The 17408-nt window shown below is 44.2% G+C and overlaps 1 protein-coding gene across 7 annotated transcripts in view; it reads left to right on the plus strand.

The window, feature by feature from the left end:
• The first annotated feature begins 293 nt into the window (after window positions 1-293).
• slc20a2 (solute carrier family 20 member 2) overlaps window positions 294-17408 on the plus strand; it is a 45855-nt gene continuing 28740 nt past the window's right edge. For 4 of the 7 annotated variants that reach the window (XR_011691652.1, XM_071483463.1, XM_071483464.1 and 1 more), the window contains exon 1: window positions 294-563. The gene's annotated coding sequence lies outside the window, so the exon portion shown is untranslated. Of the gene's footprint in view, window positions 564-15851; window positions 16031-16830; window positions 16946-17147; window positions 17396-17408 lie in introns of those variants that run through there. The other 3 variants (XM_071483465.1, XM_071483467.1, XM_071483466.1) reach the window with 3 other exon arrangements.

Here is a 17408-nt window from a genome sequence, read left to right on the forward strand (position 1 = left end):
TATTCCTCTTTGACACTACTGATCACTCGGATATTTTCTGAATAATAAAATCAAATCGTGAAAAACACAGTCAACATGCATAAATGCATTTTAACCCATTTTTGATCATTAGAAATATCCCTGAACACATTAATGCTCCTATTCAGTATACTTTTTTTTTTAAACCACTGTCACCATGCACCCAACACACTGACCACTACTCTTCCCTCTCTCTCTCCCTCCCTCTCTCACCCTATCACCCCCCCCCTCCTCCTCCTCCTCCTCCTCCACCTCCTCCCCTCCGTCATCCCAAAGCTGTCATCCTGAGCAGCGCTGAGACGACGGCTCAATCCCTAAACGCCCGGATGAGAGCAGCAGGCGACACGCAGGGCAACATGGTCGCATGAGTCGGCCGAGTCGAGGGCAACCATTCCGGGGGGGGGTACGACAGAGCCACTGCTGGAATCTGTGACATTTTCGACGCAACCCACGCAGAACGGTTCTGGGAAAATACACGCAGAGATAGAGGCGTGGAGCCGAGCAGGAACAGCACATTTCCCCCCTTGTGGTGTCCTATTTCGTTGGTAAGTACATTTTGTCTGGCAACAAAAAAAAAAAAAAAATCTCTTCCCCACTGTGTCTTTTCCCCGTCGACGGGGTTTCTGTCCTGTTGAGCCACTTTCCCCTGCGCATTTCTTTGTGGCGAGCGTCTGTGCGGGCTGCAGTGCAGGAGGACCGGGCCTGGTGAGTGTGAACACGGCGTGAAGTGGAAATGTCTGCGTGCTGAAATCAGCTGGCACACAGGCTTCCCACTCGCGCTCATGTAGCTTTGACAGACAATCGCCCCCCTCAAAAAAAAAAATAAAAAAAATGTTGCATTTCACCGGAAGTGTCTGCATTTCGTGTTAGTGTGCTCGTAGTTATTGTCGCCGCTGGTCGCACGACAAAAAAACTAAATGAGTGAACCGAGCCGCAGCCACACGTGTGCGACCCCACATCCGATACCACAGTAGCTCAGGCTCGGATCCACTGTCTGGATCGATCCGCGGGTCTGAGCCGGTGTGGGGACTCTGCAGAGCCGCTCTCCACCAGAGTCTGATCATTTGACTTGTTAATCACGGGAGATCGTTTCACTCTGTTGAGCCTTTCGTGCGCAGAGCAGCACTGTCAAGGCGGGTCGACGACTGGGCATGCGCAGTGAGCACCAACCACTACCTTTCCCATTGCCTAATAATAATAATAAGAAGAAGTTGGGGGAGACCGTCCCAGACAGCTCAGAAGTGCCTCAGGTCACTTCCTCTGTCTCCATCAAGAGCTCAAGGATTCAGGCTTTTTTTTTTTTTTTTTTAATTGTCACTGTGCTGATATGTCTACTGTGATATTTTACCTGTGGGTGGTTTCATTGTTTCTGTGGCACAGGGAAATAAACCTGACCTGTTCTCCATGACAAGCCAGACAAATTACTGTGGCACACACCGTGTTCCCGCTGCTGAGGCCTAACCAGCTTTTCCAGGGCGAGCCTCTTCCTTTGTCACCGTGACAGATAGCTGTTTTTCTCAGTAAAATCACACAAACACTGGAACATATGCACAGCGATACATGCAAGTGGGTGGAAAGAATAACAGGAAAACCCCGCAAAATAATTCAGCCGTGGTTGGAGGAAGTATTCAGACCATTCACTTCAGTGAAAGTGGAGCTACAGCATGGTATAAACTGCAGTCTGGTAGTATGTAAGTAGATTTAGCAAAGTGTTCTTGAGTGGTATAACATATAATTCTGTTATTACTGATTGATTAATGTGTAATTATTATGTGTTATTTTACTGTTGATGCTGATGGAGCTATAGTATGGAACTATACTCAGTAAACTAACTCTCTTAAGTATGGCTGTCAAATGTAGTGGAGTATAAAGTGCTAGATTTCCCTCTAAAATGTGGAATGAATCAAGTAAAACACATGTGCCTCAAATGAGTACGTTACCAATGTAGATGTGTTAGTTACCTTTCACTATTGTAACGCAGAGCAGATTAAAATAAAAATTAAAGATGGGGTTTACAAGTATTTACTGTATGGAATATGTCAAACGCAGTCTTCACATTATCTAATTTATATTTCACATACGCCACACTGAAGATATCTTATCCTGTTCCCGACAAAGGCAGTGGAAGTGCATAGCATTCAGAGGCTGGAATGGGGTGTGTGAGTTAATGATTGATTTCTATACTGTGATAAGAAAGAGTGAGAAAGAAGAGGAATGCTGGTGGTCTTTCACTACCTCGCATGTTTTCTTTAAGTTGTTATATTTAATTGTTATATACGGGAAAAGCTTTGATGAGAAATTGTGACATCAGTTACAGTTTTACACAGCAGGGGCTCGTAAACGTGGAACAACCAAATACACTGATTGCTGTATCTTGTCTGGCCATAGAGGCTATAAGACTGATATGACAGCCTATTGTGATAAGATAGACAGATTAATGACTTCCCTCTTTTTACACACCTTTATGCCTTATGTGAACACGAGTGCACAGTTTGCAGCTTCTGTTGTTGTTTCAGTGATAGGAGACTGTCTGCGTCCTCTCCCATCCCTCCTTTTGTTGAAAAAAAAACACCCACCTCTCTATGAAGTGTGTTTAAATAATTATGAAGTGGTACTACAATTTATTTGCAGCTCTCCACACCCTTCACCTGTGTTTATACCCCAGATACACTCTTTGTAGTAACTCTTGAAGACTAGCCAGCCAGCCTAGAAACGGCCTTTAAGCTTACTCCACTGGTTTAACATGGTCATGCAGGGATTTATAAAAAATTTAAAGTTCTTGCACCCACACAGTTTAATCTCCTGTTTTGCATCTGAAGCCATCTGACTTGCTGAGGGATCCGACTTTCCAAGAAACGTTTCAGTTACCGTTGTGGGTTGAACCGCGGCGAGTCCCTCTGCAGTGATGCTGTCTCATCAGGCAGAAAAGCTATACTGTCGCTGCCCTCCTTTTGACTGAGCCTTAATTAAATTTTTCTGTCACTATCTTGTGGACTTAAGGTGAGTTCACAGAAAAGATAAGGACAGATTGAATTTATATTTGGGCTGTACTCTGACCTGCCCTTTATGAGTGTAATCCTTTTGGAAAAAAAAAAAAAAAAACCAAAACAAAATTTAAACAACACAATGGAGGCAGAGTGATTCACACTTAATTGACGGTTCTGTGGCGTCAGGGTGCAGCCACAGCTTAGGCCACACTGTTGATAGAGTCTCTCTTTTATGCAAACCCTCAAATCCAAATGCTTCATGACAGTCACAGGCTGGTGCATATTTAGACAGCAGTTTAAGTCAGACAGCTTAAGCTTGTGTTTTGGAAGTTCTGTGTTGAAGCCTGCTGTCAGTGGAGGAGGCGCGGGGACGAGGTGTTTTGTATGGACGGAAGAAGTATGTGTACATTGTGTAATGTTTTCATGTTCAACAAGGTCCTGAGAAAGCTGTGTCAGACCAGTTTTCAGGGAGGTGTGTGCTTTCTCACTACACGTGCACTGGCAGCTGACTGTTTCTATGAACCTTCTGCCATCCACGACTTCACCTTTAGTTCCAGGTCAATGTTAAATTCACCTTAGGCCTATCACTCCATGACAAGAATGTCCTCCATGAGCGGGCAGGTCACGCCACATTACTCCACAGCCTCCCTCTGTGCAGGGCGCACCTTTTTTCTCTAATGCTCTATTTGCTGTTTCTTCTTTTTTAGACACACAGCAGGGCAGGGTTAATTCAAGGTGTATGACTGCAGAGGTCTGATGGACTCTGGACCGTTCAACATCAAAACACATTTAGTATGATATCATAGAAGATGGAGAAAAACAGCAACTTCTATTATTAGATATATTATATATCAATGTTTGGAATTTTTGCTTGAAAAGTTTTTTGAAGATGAGTCGCTCATGGAAATAGGAAGCAGTTAATTTTCTGTCAGGCGGCGATTTGATGAGTCAACTAAACGTTTCAGCTCTGCATTGCGATTTCCTTTTTCCCTTGTGTAATTTTTCCCTTGATCAACGTTCGAGATTATACCTTTCAAGATGAATCAATGAGTCTTCTTAGTCTTAACTTGGAGATTTAGAACTTGTGATGGGCATCTTTCACTGTTATGCTCAAAGACCAAATTATTTGTTGATTGATCAGAAAACAATAAATAGATAGTTGCTGCCCTACGGCGTAACGTAGAAGGTGCCAGCATAACTGCATAACCTGTAAATTTCCAGCACGGTACACTGTTAAAGCTACAATAGGAAAATTCTGGAAATCACCCCTCCTCCTCCTATTTCCAAAAACTCCTCACAGCCCTTCACATATATCCTTGACGTGTGATCTGTCACCTGTAGCGACATCCTCCAGCAGCTAATACTAGCTTTCAGCCCCGGTACGGGATTAGTTCCTGAGTAGTTGTTGCGAGTCTTGCTCAGACGCTTTAGAAGGGAAAATCTCTGTCACAGAAAGCTTTGATGACAACTCTTCACGTTTTAAGATACGTTTCAACAAAAAAAAAAAAAACATTAGAAAAAAGTTACACACTGTAGCTTTAAGTACAGAGGGCATTCAGACGTGAATTCACATTTTCTAACAAAAAGAAATGACCTTGGTCCCGCGGAATCGCCCTGAGAGGGAGGAAAGAAAATGAAATGTATAGAGAATGCGCCGCAGTCTGTTCTGGTTTCCATGACGGTAGGGCCCCGTGCGGGCTGGCCCTTCTGCCAGTGGGTGTGTCTGTGTCTCTGTGGGCGGAGGGGCAGTTGGCACCAGGGCTGGCAGTGTCACAGTCAGAGAACAGTCTGTCTCTCTGATCAGCCCACCTCGCCCTCAGAGCACAATCACACTGTTATGTCTGAGGCCTCCTTCGCCATGGCAACATCACATGATAGCACTGAAAAGAGTGGGAATCTTCATGCTGTGTGTGTGTGTGTGTGTGTGTGTGTGTGTGTGTGTGTGTGTGTGTCTTGCAGCACCAGCATTGCTATAACCCATTTTATAGCTTAAAACCAGACTAAGTGTATCGTTGATCAGGCAGAGCTGATAAGGTGTCGTTTCATTTTTTATTGACAAAGGTCAAAGCAAAGCACGGTGGACAGAGAAGAGCGGGAAAGGTCGGCGTGTGAGGGTTGTTGTTTATTGTTGCTGCTGTCAAAGGAAACAGAGGAGCGCACATTCAGTGAGCTGCTAGCTGTCAGTGACGGGAGGCAGAAACTTCAGAAAAGCCGTTACTCAGACATCAGTTCCGTGAGTCTCTTGATGATTTAATTTCACCATTTAAAGCTTGGGAAAAGTCATCCAAACCATTTCAGCTCTTAATTGGACTACTTTAGAACCACTGGTTCAGTTTTGCCCCAGCATCTTACCAGATCTAAGTTGTCTGGACAAATACTTGAGGCTGCATTTATACACTTAAATATTTGTGGTTTGTACACATGTATATGTTTGCAGCTGGTTTCAGGGAACTCCTCTCTAGTGGCAAAGTTTATAACCGATAACAAATGCTGCCATCCCACAAAGCTTGTCTGTCCTCCTGTTACCGATGTCACGCAGGCCTGCATTCTTCTACGACCGTGAACGTGAGCCTTAATAGCCCCTTTTGACCGACATGTCTTCACTGAATGATTGTGGTATTTTTTTACGGTTCCTTCTGTCGTCTTGACAAATATCAGCGTTTACAGTTACCACAGACTCAGTTATTTAATCATGCTGGCGACTGTAGGCTTCCTGTTAGTTCTCCTGTCTTGGTTGCTTTGAAGAGACCCTCCCTTTTAAATTGGGGAGGGTGACATACACAAGTAAACCTCTGCTTTTTAAGTTGTGGCCTCCTACGAGACAAAACCTTGAGATTCTTGCTATTTTCTGAACAAAGATTTTCTATTTTTACAGTTAAACAGGTTGAAATTTAGAGCAGTCGACCGGTCTAGAAGTAAGAAAACCCTCAGGAAAGAGAGTCACGATGAGCTGTGTTACCTTTCCAGACAGAGTGTGATGACAGCATCTTCAGGTACTATTTGACTTCTCCAGATAAAAATTCTGCCAAACTGCACTGGTTTTACAGGATGTTGTCTGTCCCACTTTCCATATCGGTTGTTTACAACATAGGGGCAATAGCGTGAGGAGAGTGGAGCCGCCGTCTTCAGTTAGTGGCCGCCATTACTGAAATAGTAATAATTAGTTTAACCCACTTATATTTATGGTGCTAACTAGTGAGGGTAGCCATGTTTATTCATGAAGTCAACTAATGGCACACATCCCTTATTCTCACCACTCAAAAGGAAAGCCATACCACCTTTACATGTAAACAATTAGTCATTTAATTCCCTAGTTAGCGTGTGACTGCTTGTGCTACATCGCTTACTCTGACCTGTTGTGTGGTTTTGGCCTCGTCCGTGCTCTCCACTCGGGCCATGAGAGCCGTTTTGTAGTGTCTCTGGTGGCCTTCTGTAAGCGGCAGGGTCTGTATCAAAGCACTGTCGCACAGAGCGTCTCTTGTTTGGGTGCTGGCCTGGTGTTAACTATGCTAATGACAGGCTCACTGCTGAACTGTGAGGCATTGTGGTTGTATTTATGGAAGGTAGAATGGACATTATTTCCCTGTTCTCCTCATTCAAATACATTTGTCCAAGAACACCCAGAGCTTGTGTTTAATGAGTCATAATGTTGCCACTAAGGCCTGGGGTCAGTTTGAGGTTTTGGAAAATGTTTGATGGCAAAACACAGGAGGAACTACTGAAAGAACCATGGGAAAAGTTATTCTTGGCATGCGGGATGATGTCATGTCATGTTAGCGGCACGTTTTGTCATTTTTGTGGCCGGTGAATACAAATCTATGGCCCTGTTAACTACAAATTGCCTCCAAATGACCAAAGATCTATTCTAACACACTGTGGGTGGGCTGTGCAATATTGGAAAAAAAACAAAATCCTTTAACTTCATTTTTTCAGATTGCAGCATGGATTGTCTCTGACACTACTTGTGAGTGGGAAGTTTAGCTAAAATAAAAGACAAGTTTTCGTTTTCAATATTTTTTTTTGTGTTGAATGTTAAGTCTGGTAATTCTGCACGAGACAAGAAGCCCCAGTAAACGAGCTGATCTGGATGTGAAATGTCTTGGAGATCGGTGGACATAGTTTTGTGATCATATGTCAACATCAATGTCTTGTGTGCGAGATTTTGGTCAAATAACATAACCTTATAAATGAAGTATGTGTTTTTCATTTCCTCTAATGGATAAATGGGGGCTCAGGTGTTTCTTTTGCACATGTGAGAGCTCCTCTGAGTTTGTAGAAAACTTGTTGTTTGAACAGGTGTGAGCGCACGTGTGCATTTTAACCCTGCATAGTTCCACACCAGAGAGTAGTGAAGGGTGTGACAAGCCCCGGAGATGATGGTTGAACCTGTCTGTGCTGGTCTGTGCTGTTCTGTTGATAAAGTTACCGCCTATTTGCATTTGATTGTACGCCGGGGCAGGGCTCCATGTAAGGATGAGCAGCTGGCTGACTGGTCGCTGCACACACTCATGTGACACTGCTATTTCTAGCCAAATCATTCCTCCTCTCTACCGCCTTTAGCAACAAGAGCGAGTGGTGGATATGTGACACCTCAGAAAGCAGCGAGCCTGGAGGGTGGGGGCAGTTTGTCAGATAGAGTCTGGTGGGATCTATCCAGAGGCCACCTTGCAGGGGGTGGATAAGCTAGGTAGAACAATGGCATTCTGGGCAATTGACTTTCAGAATGTCGCCACAAATTAGCCATTTGTCAAATAATGTTTGCACATTTTTTTTTTTAGTGGACACCCTCAAAATAAACTGTTGGCTGACACACATCCATCATGGCTGCTGACAGGATGTCAAAACATCAGACGGTTTTGTTGCAGTAGTTTTTTTTCTGAGTTCTGGCTCGTCTGCTTATGTAACAAACCATTCGAAAATATAATTTTCTCAATAGTTTTCTCATCTTAAATGGCACCTTAATGGATTAGTGTGGTCACTGTGACATAGCATTTGTTGGGCCAGTTGGCTTCCCAAATCAAACAATCAGGATGCCATCTTAGTCCCTTAATCCCTCAGATGACTTGTGTGTCTTGTCTTGTATACTGTAATTGAAGATCCTTGCAGGCATGCCTGAAATTTGTACCTCTGGTATTGATAACCCATGTTTTTCTCAGTGTGCTGATCAGCGACATTACCTAATTTGGTAAGCAGGGTGGACCTAACAAACTGTCACCCTGCCATGGTACATGATTTCTGGGATGCTAGATTTGTCCACGTAGAGTTGATGTTACGTTTTAGAAAAGTGTATGACGCAATATTGACAACAAAACTTCAGATCAGTGTTGTCAGTTAAAGGGACGTCTCACAGTTGTGTACTGACCAGTAAATTATGTAAATTATATCCTTCATTTCCGAGAAATGTAATTAGATAGCATCGAGGAAATACCATTGTGATCAGATACGGTGATAGTACTTAAGCTCTAACAAGCAGAGACTGCATTACACAGTATAAGGGGGGAATTCTTTTCTTTAGAAAGAATAATTAACCAGGGGATTCAAACTGAGCGGAGGATTGTATAATTGGTAAATTGTATAATTGGTCCTCTTTCTCCATGATACTGTACTGTACTGTAACAGAACCATTTCAGAATGGAGTCTAGAAAATGCACTGGCACCAAAAATACTCCTGTACTACAAGACACCCCGGGGAAAACGCTGAAAGTGGAATGTGTGCAGAATAAACGGGTCCTGTCCTTGTGCTGTTCTAGAGTAATGTCAGGCCAGTAAACTATTGGTGACAAGGATTAAATATCATTTAAAATCTCCAGGGTTCCCTGTACTGAACAGGTGATGACATATCCATAATGTTTCACACATTCCTTCTCCGCTATGGCTCCACACTGAGTGACCCCCCCCACCACCATCACCCCAGTAATGCTGAGAAGGGTTACCCAGTATGAACCGTGGTCACAAAACCTGTCAACATGCTTTACACATAAACACTTCGGTTTGTGACTTGGAAAATATATGATCTTTTTTTTTTTTTTTCTTTTGCCCACAGCTGAATTGTTAATCATCTTTATATTGAAATGGTAATTTTGTAGGCGTGCAGTTTTCAAATTCTAAGCTGTGATTTTAATTATAACTTACATAATTAACAGTTTCTGATTAAGCTGCGAAATAAAAGTTTAAGGAGGTTTTTAAGGCTAAAGAGTGTGTTCTTGCTGTTCTTCCAAGACCGACAGAGCGGTGTGTCTTTTTGGACATAACGCTAGCAGGTCGCTGGCCAGCTGCAGTGACAGACAGCTGATGGACAGAGGTGTCCGACTCTCCCTGTCGTGCCATTGTTTCACGCTCGACACCTGAAAAGCTCCGACGTGAGACCTGCGGGGGTTCGGGGCCGTGAGGCGCTCTGTTCTGTCAACCTGTGAAGCTAACGTTCAAGTTAGCTTAAGCAGCTAAAGCTAAGAGCTGTCAACATTAAATGCCTGAGCAGCAGTTTGTCATCATTACTGCAAGTAGGCAAATATACAACTTTCATCAACCAATATAAAGCCAATATTATTGATTCATGTCAAGTATGCCTTCTTTATTTAAAATATGGTCTTTTTTTTTTTTTCTTTACATAAAACTGGGCAAGTTGACTCAGAAGTGAACTTTTGTCTAACTGTCTGAACTGTGGGAGGTCCTCGGCAACATCTGCATCATTTTATACAACAACATAGAAACACAGGAGGTTTGTGGTAAAGCTGGGTACAGTCATATCGTGTCGATGTAAACCGCAAATGCAGGCTTGGTTGGTTAATTTACAGAAAACAATAGCAATTTACATCACAATTGCAGTTAGATGTTTTCCTCAAATCGACATGAACGTCCATGAAGATGCTGATTTGTTTGCGCCAGTGTGAAGCTCGTACTGTTTGTTCTAATGCGGCTGTGTCTCGCTTCTTGTTATGTTCTTAGGTTTGGCAGCGAAGAGGAAAATTGACACTTGGAGTAGCGACGATGCATCTAGCTTGAAGACACAAAGTGGTCTGTTCACGTTCAGTTCTGCTTTAACAGAACAATGTTTCATGCCACGGCAAAGAATGTCTCGTTAAAAAGTCAGGCTGTTGTATATCAGCACGTTTTTAATGAGAACAACTGTAGCCTTGCAGCAGATGCAGTAAGACAAACTGAAAGAGACAGCAGTAATTTCTTGCTGTGGCAAATACAGTATGTGGTTTTTTTTAGACTTTGAATGGTATTTATGGCAGTGAAAATGCTGAACCCCGTGCATTTAACATTCTAGTGGTGTTTGAGCTTCACTGTGCCTCCTCCTGGTGGGGCAAGATGCCGTTCTGATTTGAGGCGATGGGTGGAAAAGTCTCATGGAAATGATTTTTTTTTTTTTTTTTTTTTTATCCCAAAAAGATTAAAGGTGACCCAGGCGAGCCTGCCCTCCTCCCCGTCTACCCCCCATTACCGGAACACCAGCAGACCACTTGTCACAACGAGTTTCCTTCAGGGTTGAGCATGCTGCGACAGCACTCAGACACAAAGAAAGTAGCACATGTCACACACAGCCTGAAACGATGCTGTCCTCAAAAATATCCCTCTCTCTCTCTCTCTCTCTTTCTCTGTGGTCAGTCTCTCTGTCTAATAGTCTGAAATGGTGGTGTTTTGTTTTCTAGGCAAGCAGACGGACAGAACTAGAGTGATAACATAGACGTTTTGCCTGTGAAGAGAATTCATTTCAAAGTTGTTGATAACATAACATTAAATACTGAAACTGTTGAATACTGACGGACGAAGCTGCAGGATTTAGTTTTACAGTAGATGTATCATAAAATGTGTCGGGGTGAAACCGGATTTGCCAACTTGTTCCACAAATGCAAAAATGAGCACCACTCCTACAGCCCGCTGGTGTGCAACCCAACCTGCAAACATGTGATAGATAACACTGGTCACACAGTGCGCACTCTGTAATTTTAAGATTAACTCATTCATGCTTCAGTACATGTGGGAACAGTTGCAACAGCGTAGGTCTACGCCCCCCTGCCGTGCAGTGTTTTTGGTCAGTTGACAATCCTAAATTCAAGATTGAGATTTTTGTTGTTGTTGTTGTCAGGAACCTGCCTGTGAACTGTTGAGTTTCTGTCTCTTTTGCAGCCTTTTTTGGAGTTGATGTAGTTCAGAAATCTCTCAGTTAGAATAGATTCAGCTGTTTGACAATCTTATATCCTCAGTGACTTAAGGTCAACTTGACGTAAAATCACCTTGGACGGTTGTCACTAGTTTGTGGCGTTTGTGTTGATGTATTCTGTGTTTATCTTGATTGTGTTTCCTCTGGGAGTCTTTGTTGAGCAAACATTGTAAAGACAGAAATACCTTCCCTAGAGGGAATGCAACATACAGTTCATCTCCCACGGTGAAGGCATGCTGTGCTGAATTCCCCAACAGTTTACAGTATTATTTTCAAGCCAGCTTTCAGCTTCATTTCCCTCCTTTTTTCGTACCAAAACAAAACTGCCTTTCCTTTAGTGAGGATAAACTTTGTGTTTATATAGTACACGGTAAACAAAATTAAGATGTAAACCAGGAAATCTGACCACAAATTCAGTGCCAACCTTTTTTTTTTTTTCTTCAGTATTTGGTGATATGGATATAATTCATTGACTTTAAATACCAAGCCCCTAATTTTCAGGTTGTTTTTCCAATCAGCTGCAAATTTGACAATAAATGTCTCCCTTGTGAGACCCCTTGATGCGATTAAAGCCTCCTGCTGAGGTCGTCATGTGAAATTCCCCTCCGGAAGTGCCATTCTTGCAGCTCACTCTGCGGCCCATCACCCTCAGCTAATGCTAGCAGCACCTTTTTTAACATTACTTTTAGTTTTAAACCTAGAATAACAGTGCCGGGGTAATCCGCTGAGTCACTGACTCGCAGGCCTAATCCCACCAGCCTCTTGTCTTTTCTTCCGCTGTGTGTAGGCTGTGTACACTGAGGTTAAACGCTGGTTAATGCAGCGGGTGTGTGTATGTGTGTGTGTGCGCGCGCATGCATATGTGTATGTACAGAGGCTTGGCATTCCTGCGAAGAGGTGGCAGAGCGCAGGACCCCATGTTCTCCCACCGCCGCCACGTCTACCACAACGTGCGCACAGCAGCAGGTCTAATCAAAGCACTTCATAATACTGTTAGCTGGGTCATGTGCTAGAAGCCAGGATTAAGAGCAGGAGGGCACAGGCCACTAGATCCAGCTTAGGAGGCAGCGTTCTCTCTCTCTCTCTCTCTCTCTCTCTCTCTCTCTCTCTCTCTCTCTCTCTCTCTCTCTCTCTCTCTCTCTCTCTCTCTCTCTCTCTCTCTCTCTCTATCTTTTTCTCTCTCTGTGTCCGTCTCTCTCTCTTTTTGCCTCTGTGCTCATCTTTTAACCTCACATGTGGGGACACAGCCATCCAAGGTCACAAATGTCCATTATACTGTAGTTGCACACACGCTGAATAGAAACAAACATCTCCATACTCTACTGTGGTCGATTAAAAACCCACAGCTTATTTTTTTTTTTCCCCATGAATTTGCTCCATTTTTCCTGAAATCTGTCCACAAACACTAAACACTGTCACATAGCGAGCCCGTGTCCACATCAGTGCAGAGACGTTAAACTGTTTGTGTGTCTAATTGTGTCCTTCCTTAACCTTTTACCACATGCTGCTCCACTGGCAGCGCGCTCGGACTGTGTAGAACTTTCCCAGGCGGTTGGCACGTCTGTTCGGTCATTGTGGTCATTTTCAAAGAGACGGACCTGTCATCAAAATGAGCACAATACACAGCAGAGTGCCTGGAAAAGTAGTCTGTGTTTTTATATTTGCAATTTATTTGGATCACTTTACATTGATCTGTTTTCAGTCTGGCAGGACAGGGGTCTTTCTCTGTTTGTCAGCATCATTAGTAGGCAGTTTGCGCAGACATTCTGAGCTAGGAGCTTTTACGGTGTTTCTGATTATCATGGTTCCGTCACATTCAGACCGTGTTTTTCTTTTTTAACGCTAGTCCAGTCTCTCCAATGGATCATGCGACAACCAGGAACATGAAATCACATGACAGTCATGTGTCGGCCTTTGCAACACATACACTTGGATCTCCTCTTTGGAGAACAGTTTGATTAAGACTTCATTGGTTGGTCGGCAAGTTGTGTGTGGATGGAAGACCAAAACGGGGACGACAAGATGTATTTGTCCCCATTAGTGTGGACGTGGCTTGAAACATCATTAATCATGTTGGTCCCTTTCCTTTCTCACCGAGTCTCTTGCCCTTTTTGCACTGCATTTTCAGCAATCACTAATACCGGCACCCACTTTGCCCCAGTAACACAATTTAATGCCACCGAGCATGCCAACAGTAGATTACCAGTCTCAGCAGTCGAGAAAGAGGTAGGTAGGTTGGAGGTCCTGGCAGTGCTGTGTGAGTACACAGCCAGATCAACATTTCTCAGTTTCTACACCTAAGAGAAGGAGAGACTGGGAGGGGGAGGCAGGGTGAGTCAAGAAGTGGAAGGACAGGGGCGAACGGGACTCGTTTTGCCACTGGACACCTGTGCTGATTCGTGGAAGAGAACTGGAACTGTCTGGCTGAAGCTGAGTGTGGGAGGGGGGTGAGATAGAGGAGAGGAAAACAGCGAGAGGGTCAAAGGTAAGATGACTCCTACTCTCAGGAACATGGAGACAGATGGCCGAAAGAGAAGAAAGCCGGACCCCGACCTTAAAAAGCCACAATTGTTGGTAAGGTACCAAACCTAATTGTGTCAGTAATCATATGATGTGAAGCCTAGCCAACAAAACCAGGCCCCTTACTGTTGGTAATAAAGTACTTGGCTCTATATTCGTCTTTGAGGCACATTTTGATTGGTCAATTAGGATCGCAGTGGTGAGCATGGTTTATTCTCAGAGGTGACTAATAGTTTCTGCCAGTTGGACAGCATTATTTTTGAGCACTGCATCCTTTGTGTGGCTGCTATTTTGGCCTTAGTGGGTTTTTGCGTTGTGTGTCTTTGTGTGTGTGTGTGCTCAGCTGGACATTTCCAGAGAATAATTTCAAATCCAGTATTAATTGACTTGCAAGGGAAAAAAAGACTGCTGGTTGAAATCATGAATTTTCACATCTCTGAAATGTTCAGTCAGTTATATCTGTGTATGTTTAGTGTTGACATTTGTTCCTCTAATTAGTTATTCAGTGTCTTTTTTTTTTTTTACCCTTTAGAAACCATTACAAACACTGTACGGACAGTGTAGTGTGTCTGTACACAGATACTCGGGATAGGGAGGAGTCGCTTCAGTCACTTTGCCATTTCAGGGTGAGGGAGTCAAACCCTTGCACAGTCTCCCCTGAAACCAGAGAGAGCTGACCTTAAGAGTATTTAAACATAAGGCTTACTCAACACTGAAAGCCAGAGGGGGGGCTCGATTGTTTGCTGTTGTTTCACTGCCTGCTTTAGTGTTGCTAAAAGCTCGGGTACTTGTTCGGTCTGCGGAGTGTGAGGCTGACGTCTCTCTGATTTTGTCATCCTTTGGAGCTGGAGTTAAGACGATCCACAGAAGAAGGAGTGAAGATGACCAAGTGGCAGAGTCTGTCATGTCACAGACAGCAAACACTAACCTGACAGGGCTCTCAGTAGAAATAGCGTTAAGAATGAATTGATAAATTGGTGAGTTCAAAAGGCCGTTTGATACTTAAAGGGTAAGTCCAACGATTTTCCACATCTGAGTCTGTACGTGTCTTTACCACCACGTGCATGGTGCCGAAGAAAGTTGCATCTGAGGGGGAGCTGCGTGCAGTCTGGTGAACTTGCCTCAGGTGATGTCACTTGTTGCTGGATCTGAAGACCACAGGTAGAAATCTGTGTTAAAATGATGCAGATGGATAATTGGCTGTTGTTTATCTTTGTCATCGGTGGTCCGGGGGTGCCAGTGACACAAAATCCATTCATCCGTCTGTTAAATCATCAACAGCATGTTTACAGTATATTCAGATGTGGCTCATGAATTTGAATCGTACATGAAAGCAGCAGTTTCCAGCTATGAAAGCAGCTTGAAACTAATATAGGAACAACATGCTGTCAGTTCTCACCATTAGCTGTGGCGCTAACCCCGGAACGTTTCCATCAGTGTTCAGTGTTGATTAATGTGCACAATCCCATCTAAATATATAAACAATAAACGAACCCAAATGAACTGTGAAGGGAAAATAAATATTCATGAAACAACGAAGGAAAGAGGCGATTTTTGTTTCAAGGCAGGGATTCTCGAGTTTCACTGCTGCCTTGGGACGTGACAGTGAGGAGAGACAAAAGGATGATGATCACTCATCTCTACCAGGGAAAATCAGCCAAAAAAAAAAAAAGTGCGCTGTAATCTATCGATGTAGCTGCACGTCCACATGTATTCATGACAGTGTGTCTTGGCCGTCAGCAGCGAGCTGGAGGATTCCCAGAGTTACTTGCTTCTTGACAATCTGACTTAGTGCTGCAATGCAGACCCACGATGGTGGGGAGAGAATAGAATGAGTGAGAGGATTTATGGAAATGTGTGCGCGCGCGCGCGTGTGTGTGTGTGTGTGTGAGAGATGAGCCTTTGAAGATGTTGTTTGAGAGCGACATGGTCTTTGCAGTCATACGCGCCGTTGTTGTCATTCTTAAGCGACCCCCCCCCCCCCCGCCCGTGGAGGCTGACTGATCTTAGCACTGTACCGAGTGTGTGTATGTGTGTGTTTGGGTTCTAGGAGACAGTGCCTCCCTGCTGCGAAGCACAGAGTCAGAGGCAGCAGGTGCAGCTGACGCAGATAGGCTTTTTAGCAGGCAGGGCCAGTTGGGGGACAGAAAGGGAGAGAATGAGTGAGAGGCGATAGAGGAAAAAGCCACAGGAGCTCAAACAAACACGAGACCAGACCTCTGAGCAGGACCGGACAAATGAATTTATCGCCCCTATTCTACTCCTTGCATAGTATGTGAGAGCGAAGGGAGCAGGACCTGAGCTGCACCAGATATTGCTTTAGCTTCAGTGGGTGTACGTGAGTATTGAGTGTTTTTAAGTTAAAGGCTGTGTGGTCAAGTGCAACAGAATCTGTGTGAGGCAGGTTGTTTGTGTTTGATCCAAACCTCTGGCAAAGTTTGGAAAAACATTTATAAAGATGCTGTAAGATTTAAAACAGCCCAGGGTATTGTGCTGCAGTCATAGTTTAGAACAAATGCTTTTCTTGCTTTATCTCTCATTGACTAGTTCACTAGAAAGACTTGTTTGTATGTCTGCGGTGGTCTGTTTACATGATTTCTTTCCTTTCCCTGCTCATTGTAGCAGTGAGTGTTGAGGAACTGCTGAAGAGACGTGGACTCTTTTGTGTTTTGTCAGCGATGAGTCTGCAGTGACTCTGGTCCGCGCTCTTCATTGTGTCGACGACCGCCTCTGTCTCTGCCTCCTGAAACAGTCACATAAAGGCGTCCTGTGTTCAGCACGTCTTTTTGAAAGGGACAATTGTGGCAGAGACAGAAAGGCAGGGAAAGTGACGTGTGGCTCACAGCCAGTTACCGGTGTGTGTTCTTCTGTGATGGGCCCTTGTGTTATCAAGAAAAAATAAAAGGTCCAAACTGGCCGAGCTCATTTCATCATCCTGAGACTCTTTGCTGTAACAAGCATCGTGGATGATTGTGTAACCCGCAGCTCATTCCTTCAGCTTGTCACACTCTTGCTTTCCTTCTGAACATGTGCGTCAGTATTTAGGTGCCAAAATGTGCACATTATACAACTTGTATTGTGTTGTGGCCAGTGTCTGTGCTCTGAATGCCCTTGATCCTTCTGCATGCTTTTCTCCAGCTGTAAAGCACATCCACGCACAGGTTCACCTCCTCTTGGTCATCCTCCTCTGCAGCCATTGGCTGCCATCCTCTCCATCCACCCGTCCTCTCTGCGCACAGACAGCCAGTCAAAGGTACACCTCCGCCTCGCCGACATTTGTCATTGGCTGGCGTGTGCTGTGAATGCGGATGCTTTCCTTTAAGGGGCAGTCTAGACTCAGCTGGCTACACTGTGTCTCTCTCTCTCGCTCTCTCTCTCTGTTGCTCTCTTGTTAGCTCGCTCGCTCACTCTCTCCTTCTCCCTCCTGCAACACCACCACAACCTGCTGATTTCTCACTAAGCCTCTGCTGCTCCTTCCCTCCTTCCTTTCACTCCTCCTCTCCTCCTGTCATCAGCTGTTCTCTTCCACTCGCTCCTCATGATTTCATTTCCCATCAATCACATGCTCACCCCCATTTTAAGCTCCGTGTTTTTTTTCTTCTGTTTTTCGACCTGCCGTTCCTCCCCAGTGCTGTCATTTTCCCTTAACCACACTTAATCTCCCCCACTTTCCCGCCTTCTACTGATGTGAGGAGACATGAAGGTGAGTGGAGTTG

Source organism: Trachinotus anak, unplaced genomic scaffold, assembly GCF_046630095.1.
Source record: "Trachinotus anak isolate AG129_WGS33_773 ecotype Australia unplaced genomic scaffold, CSIRO_AGI_Tana_v1 ptg000008l, whole genome shotgun sequence".
NCBI classification, from domain to species: Eukaryota; Metazoa; Chordata; class Actinopteri; order Carangiformes; family Carangidae; genus Trachinotus; species Trachinotus anak.